Source organism: Erythrolamprus reginae, chromosome 7, assembly GCF_031021105.1.
Source record: "Erythrolamprus reginae isolate rEryReg1 chromosome 7, rEryReg1.hap1, whole genome shotgun sequence".
Classification (NCBI taxonomy): domain Eukaryota; kingdom Metazoa; phylum Chordata; class Lepidosauria; order Squamata; family Dipsadidae; genus Erythrolamprus; species Erythrolamprus reginae.
In genome coordinates, this window is record NC_091956.1 from 84,454,420 (window position 1) to 84,461,919 (window position 7,500).

The window sequence follows — 7,500 nt, forward strand, 5'->3', positions numbered from 1 at the left end:
TGGAACTCATTACCGGACTACGTAGTGTCATCCCCTAACCCCCAACATTTTGCCCTTAGACTGTCCACGGTTGACCTCTCCAGATTCCTAAGAGGTCAGTAAGGGGCGAGTACAAGTGCACTAGAGTGCCTTCCATCCCCTGTCCTATTGTCTCTCCTATATCCCCTATATCTTCTCTTCTATCCCTATATCTTTCTTCTGTTCTCTCATTGATTATTTTATCCTATACTCTCTCTTCTCTTCTTTCTCTTTCTCTAATTCTATTTCCTCGAAGGTGTCCTCTATTACCTTCATTGTGTATTATTGTGTAATGGACAAAATAAATAAATAAATAAATAAATAAAAATAAATAAAATACTTAGGAGGATCTTGCTATGAGCCAAAGCCACCATTTTTACAGACGTTTGCAGAATGGATCAAAGAGGAGGAAACCCAGTGATCCAGCGTCCATGGCCACCTGCAGTCACAAGACATCCAAATATGAGACATTAGTTCTCAATCAAGAATTGGTTCAGACCAGACTGCACAAACGAATGTTAAATACAACTAAAAGCAATACACCAAATGAAATCAATGCTTCGCAGTGAAGACTATGGTAATAGCTGACAGAGAAAGTCAATTTACCTAGTCACAGACTATTGGAGATGGGGTTAATGAGTAGAAACACAGTGCTGGAATTGTTGCAGGGAAAACACGTTTTTGAGCTGCTACACTAGTAGGGCAACTTCGTGCTTCCTCTAATCCTATGCAAAGGCATGTTGATAAACCTGCGGCTAAAACAAACTATATTTCACAGAAGACAATCTTTTTTTTGGCCAAAACATGACAAATGCCCATGGCAAAGCTTTTTAGATTGCACTTTCCCCAAATTGAGAAACAAATCAAACCACAGATATTCACCAACGGGAGTTGGGGGGAAATACAGTGGGACCTCTACCTACGAACGCCTTTACTTATGAACTTTTCTAGAGAAGAACCGGGTGTTCAAGATTTTTTTGCCTCTTCTCAAGAACCATTTTCCACTTACAAACCTGAGTCTCTGAAACTGTAACCGGAAAAGGCAGGGAGAAGCCTCCGTGTGGGGCCTCTCTAGGAATCTCCTGGGAGGAAACAGGGCCGGAAAAGTCTAGGAATCTCCTGGCAGCAAACAGGGCCAGAAAAGGTGGGGAAAATAATAATAATAATAATAATAATAATAATAATAATAATAATAATAATAATAATAATTGTTTTGTTGTTGTTTTTGTTGTTGTTGTTATTATTATTATTATTATTATTATTATTATTATTATTATTATATTTGTATGCCGCCCCTCTCCAAAGACTCGGGGCGGCTCTGTGGGGCCTCTCTAGGTATCTCCTGGGAGCAAACAGGGCCAGAAAAGGCAGGGAGAAGCCTTCATGGGACCTCTCTAGGAATCTCCTGGGAGGAACAGGGATGGAAAAGGCAGGGATACGCCTCTGTGGGGCCTCTCTAGGAATCTCCTGGTGGGAAACAGGGCCAGAAAAGGCAGGGAGAAGCCTCCATGGGGCCTCTCTAGGAATCTCCTGGGAGGAAACAGGGCCTCCACCCTCCCTGTGGTTTCCCCAATCACACACATTATTTGCTTTTATATTGATTCCTATGGGAAAAATTGCTTCTTCTTACAAACTTTTGTCCTTAAGAACCTGGTCACGGAACGAATTCAGTTCGTAAGTAGAGGTGCCACTGTTATTGCGATTCATTGCTCAGCATCATTCTCCTTTCCTAATTGCAACTCCTGAACTTTGGAAATCCCGAACTTTTTAACTGTGCTTGTACATAGCTCGGAAAGACAACTTCGTCTATTGCAAGCTACCGCAGTGCACAATGCCTCCAGATAAGTCAGCATGCTGTTATCTGCTAGCTAAGCTTTCCCAGGTCATCAATAATTCCCTTTCATACATGCCCAGAGCTGGTTTTTAGAACATGCTTTCTTTTCATCCCCTTTCTAAACTTAAGCAAGATGTAAAGTGCTGGTAAAACCTTCCGTACACCTGTCTACTCCTCTCCCAGCCTCAGTCACTCTTCCTTTCTTCACCCCGTCTCTCTTGAGGATTTTAACACTTCAAGCACGACCCAAACCCCGAAAGAAAGTAGAGGTTCAAACAAGCCTAAGAGAGCTGCTCTAATTGTTTCGTACTCACATCAACTGTGAAGATGGCAAAAAAATAAAAGTCAGCCAAAAATATGTGTGATTACTACACGCTCTCAGGCTGAAAGGGGAAGTGTAGTAAATTCAGCAGATACTCCAGTGCGCAAACCTTTCATGAATGAAAGTCATTAGTAAGCAATATCGCCAAAAAAGCCTCTAGAGTTGTTAACCTGATCCTACGCAGCTTCTGCTCCGGCAATCTCACTCTACTCACAAGAGCCTACAAAACTTTTGCCAGACCCATCCTAGACTACTGCTCATCTGTCTGGAACCCATACCACATCTCGGACATCAACACCCTTGAAAATGTCCAAAGATACTTCACCAGAAGAGCCCTTCACTCCTCCACTCGAAACAGAATATCCTACGAAAATAGACTAACAATCCCGGGCCTAGAAAGCCTAGAATTACGGCGCCTAAAACACGATTTGAGTATTGCCCACAAGATCATATGCTGCAATGTCCTACCGGTCAATGACTACTTCATCTTCAACCGCAATAACACAAGAGCACGCAACAGATTCAAACTTAACATGAACCGCTCCAAACTTGACTGTAAAAAATATGATTTCAACAATCGAGTTATCGAAGCGTGGAACTCATTACCAGACTCAATTGTGTCAACCCCTAACCCCCAACACTTCTCCCTTAGACTCTCCACGATTGACCTCTCCAGGTTCCTAAGAGGCCAGTAAGGGGCGTACATAAGTGCACTGGTGTGTCTTTCGTCCCCTGTCCAATTGTCTTTCCTTTCTCTCACTTATCATATATATTTTCTTCCTTTCATATATCCTCTCCTCTAAGTTCACTTTCACCCTCTTTTATATTATCACATGTCTATTTTTCTTCCTATGCATTTGTGTATTGGACAAATGAATAAATAAATAAATAAAATAAATAAATAAGCGCCAAATCTTTCACCTGTTCCTTGGCCTCGCCGCGCACATCAGTAGGCACCTTGAAACTTGTCTGATTTCCTGGAGGCGCTCTTTCCTATTCGTCTCCCATGGAGTTGGCAGGCCTATTACCGTCTCGCTGCCTTTACCCCACTGTGAATACAGAAAACAGCCCCCTAACTAATCTATCTCTCACCGTCTCTAGCAATCTCCAAGAAGGGATTTTCATTCATTTGGTCCCCGATAATGGGCAACGCCAGAAATTGAACCTGAGCCATTTCTATATGCGAAGCGTGTTCGTTTTTCTGTTCCTTCCCTTCCATTTTACTCCACGAAGCTTTCTAACCTCTCGAAACCCAAAGGCACGTGGGCCTGATTCACTGTGGGGCCAGAGGTGACAACAGTTACTGCATTCTGAGCAGGAAAGTTAATTCAGCAGCAGAGAATTTGATAAATTTGTCCTCTCAATATGCCCAGGCTTCACTCCCTCTGAGGTTCCGTCACAGCAAAATGTGTTCCGTTAAAAGAAAGAAAGAAATATTTTAAATAAAACTCTGGAACTGGCAGAAATGAACAGACTAACAATGAAAAGAAAAGAAAAGGGAGACATGGAATATTTTACAGTATGGGATAAATTGTACAACTGGCTAAACAAAATTAGGATAAAATAAACGGGGAAATACTGGCAGTTTTGTAGGTTATATTTTAGAATGTAAGTACAATATTTCAACAAATAATTATATTGTAAAATGATATAACATGTACTATCTTATATACCTGCTTTTTAATCTTTGTATAATAAAAACTTTAAAAAAATAAAAATAAACTAAACACGTTTGCATAGGGGTGTTATATGGAAAATATGAAGCGATAGGAAGATATAATAGAGATATAATAGAGATTAAAGAGTGGGCAAATATAAAAGATTAAAACTGAACTAATTTATAAAGGTGAACTATATCAACTATAATATAAAATTACTTACAGTAAAATTAAGAATCTTTATCAAGTTAATAATAACAATAATAATAATGATGATGATGATGATGATGATGATAATAATAATAATAATAATAGTATAATAAAAATAATAGTATAAAATAATAGCTGGAGCGCCACCACCTTCTCAACCACCTTCCCCATAAAGGGAAGGTTGGAGACTGGATGATAGTTATTAAGTACAGCTGGGTCCAGGGAAGGCTTCTTGAGGAGGGGGCGCACCAGTGCCTCCTTGTAGGGAGCCAGGAAGGACCCCCTCCCCAAAGAAGCGTTGACAATCTCCTGGACCCAGCTCCGTGTCACCTCTCTACTGGCTGAAACCAACCAAGAGGGACACAGATGCAGTAAACAGGTGGCGGAACTCACAGCTCCAATGGCTTTGTCCACTTCATCAGGTGTCGCCAGGTCAAACTCCTCCCAGACAGATGGACAAGGATGGGCCCCAGCCACCTCGACTGACTCATTGTCAGCTGACACTGCTATCCAATCGGAGTCAAGGTCCATCCGAATCTGAGCAATTTTATCAGCGAAAAACGTGTTAACATCCTCAGCAACTCACCCTAAACAGAGCAGCCGGGCGGGATTCCGCTGATGCAATCAAGGCGGCATGATACGCGCATCTTGCCGCTTTGAGCGCTACTTTGTAAGTCTTGATATGAGCTCTTACAAGTGTTTGATCAGATTCAGACCTACTTTTCCTCCAACGCTTCTCTAGACGTCTCTTCTGGTGTTTCAATACCCAAAGTTCCTCGGTGAACCAAAGAGCTCTCCGGGGTCTAGTGCCACAGAGAGGTTACAATGGCGCAATCCAGTCAAGAGCCTCTGTCGCAGCCCTGTTCCAGGCCACGGCAAGCGACTCTGCCGAACTGTGTACGAGTGAATCTGGTAAAACCCCAAGCGCCCTCTGAAAGCCCTCTGGGTCCATCAGACATCTGGGGCGGAACCACCTAATTGGTTCCACCTCCCTGCAGGGGAGGATTGGAGCCTTGAAGTCCAGCCGTAGTAGAAAATTGCAATAGGCCAAATGATAAGATCATAAACATTTATACGATACAATATATTCACCAAATCAAGGGAAATATCTCTTCACCCAGAGGGTCATTTGTTTATGGAACTCACTTCCAGAAGAGGTGGTGACAGCTGTCAGCCTTGATAGCTTCAAGGCAGGATTAGACAGATTCAGGGATGCCAAGTGTATTGGTGGTTATTGAAACGGATGTCCATGTGCCGCCTCTATGTTGCTTGAGGCAGGCAGGATTCCCTTGGGTCCCATTTGTTGGGGGTCAAGGGAAAGGGAGGGTCTTGCCTTCTCTTTCTGCTCAAGATCCCCATGGACAATTGGGGCCACTGTGGGACACAGAATGCTGGACTCGATGGGCTTTGGCCTGATTCAGCAGGGCTCTTCTTATGTTCTTATATGGACTACTGCACAAAATATAGTAAGACATCAGCAAGAATAAGATAGTGAAGAGAGAACAAGGATATCTCTCTTGTTTTTTTAACTGTTTGTAATTTCTCTTATTTCTGTTTCTTTTCTTTTGAAATGATTCTATACGTATATCTAACGATACGGTATATTTTTGTATTTCTTTTGTAAATAAAAAAATTCAAAAAAAGGAAGAAAGAAACGTTCACTGGAATTTCACTCTGCTTAGAGGCATTGAAAACGATCCTTTTAACTATTTGGCAAGATGTACATAAGTGCACTGGTGTGCCTTTCGTCCCCTGTCCAATTGTCTTTCCTTTCTTTCACCTATCATATATTCTCTTCCTTTCATATATCCTCTCCTCTAAGTTCACTTTCACCCTTATATATATTACCACATGTCTATTTTTCTTCCTGAGTATTTGTGTATTGGACAAATGAATGAATGAATGAATGAATAAATAAATAAATAAATAAATAAATAAATAACTAAATAACTAACTAAACAAACAAACAAACAAATAAATAAATACATAAATAAATAAATGAATATGTCTCTCCTTATGTTGCCGGGGAGGGGGAGTTGAAAATTCACCAAAGAGGGACATTGTGATAAAAACAGCAGACTACAAGAAGCCATTAGATCTTCCTATGCCCCCCCTTTTCTAATCCCAAGTGCCATGATCTTGCTGTTCAATATACAACCATCCTATCTCACTAACACATTATCTTCAACGACACACACACACACAAAAGGCACAGGTAGGCATCATCAGCCAGTGTGCAAAAATGAGCCATCCAGGAACACAGGCGTCATCATCTGCCGACGCGATCTCCCCATTCAAACGCTTTCCAGGAATTCCACCCTCCGTGCCAAATCCAGAAACCCGAGTCCAGAATCTCATTGTAAAAAAAGAAGAAGAAGAATGAATCGATTTAAGACCTCTGTCCCTAAAGGTGGGCAGGGGGGAGAGAGAAACAAGGAACCCCCAGGGACGTTGCCCCGTCTTTGCAACATTGCACAGGGTCAAAGCTCAGGGTTTTCCACCGCTGGGAGAATTTTGCCTGTGCAAAGCAATTGTAGGTCAGTTGTGCACAAGTCTCTTTGTGGCGTTTCTTGGTTTCGGCAGGTCCTTCTTTTATTTGGACCCCTAGCACCTTGAGGATACAACTCTTAGTTGACCTTTGTCTCCTGTTTCACATCTTGCACACCAGCACATAGCACATAGCGCTCTCTCTCTGTCTCTCTCTCTCTGTCTACCTCTCTGTGTCTCTCTGTCTCTCTCTCTGTCTCTCTCTCTCTGTGTCTTTCTCTCTCTGTGTATGTGTGTGTGTGTGTGTGTGTGTGTCTCTCTCTCTCTGTGTCTCTCTCTCTCTCACTCACTCTGTCTCTCTCTGTCTTTCTCTCTCTCTGTCTCTCTGTCTCTCTGTCTCTCTCTGTGTCTGTCTCTCTCTGTGTCTCTGTTTCTCTCTGTGTCTGTCTCTCTCTCTTTCTCTGTCTGTCTCTCTCTCTCTCTGTGTTTCTCTGTCTCCCCCTCTCTCTCTCTCTGTCTCTGTCTGTCTGTCTCTCTCTCTGTCTCCCTCTCTCTCTGTCTCTGTCTGTCTGTCTCTCTGTCTGTCTCTCTCTCTCTCTGTGTTTCTCTGTCTCCCTCTCTCTGTGTGTCTCTGTCTGTCTGTCTGTCTCTCTTTCACAGCTCCCCAATCACTGCCACCTCACCCCAATGGTTACAACAAGGAAACACCCCCCCTCAACCACCCCTTATTGCAAGCGAGGGATCCTTCACCAAATGGACCTAGAGCAGGATTTTTGGACAGCGCCTCGCAGCGCGAATGGCAGGGGAAGAAAGTCGCAGGGAGTCGGGGTTGGGGGGCGGGTAAGGAAGGAGATGCCATGTGGCACCGCCAGCGCAGCCACATGGTCTTTCCAGCCTCCCCCAGCTGCCAAGTGCTGCAAAACCGTGGCGCGGGGAGGGAGGCGGGAAGGAAAGAGAGAGAGAGAGTGAGA

General features: G+C 43.1%; 1 protein-coding gene across 3 annotated transcripts in view; it reads right to left on the reverse strand.

The window, feature by feature from the left end:
• CCSER1 (coiled-coil serine rich protein 1) overlaps positions 1-7,500 on the reverse strand; it is a 580,273-nt gene that overhangs the window by 571,654 nt on the left and 1,119 nt on the right. The gene's annotated exons all lie outside the window — the stretch shown is intronic.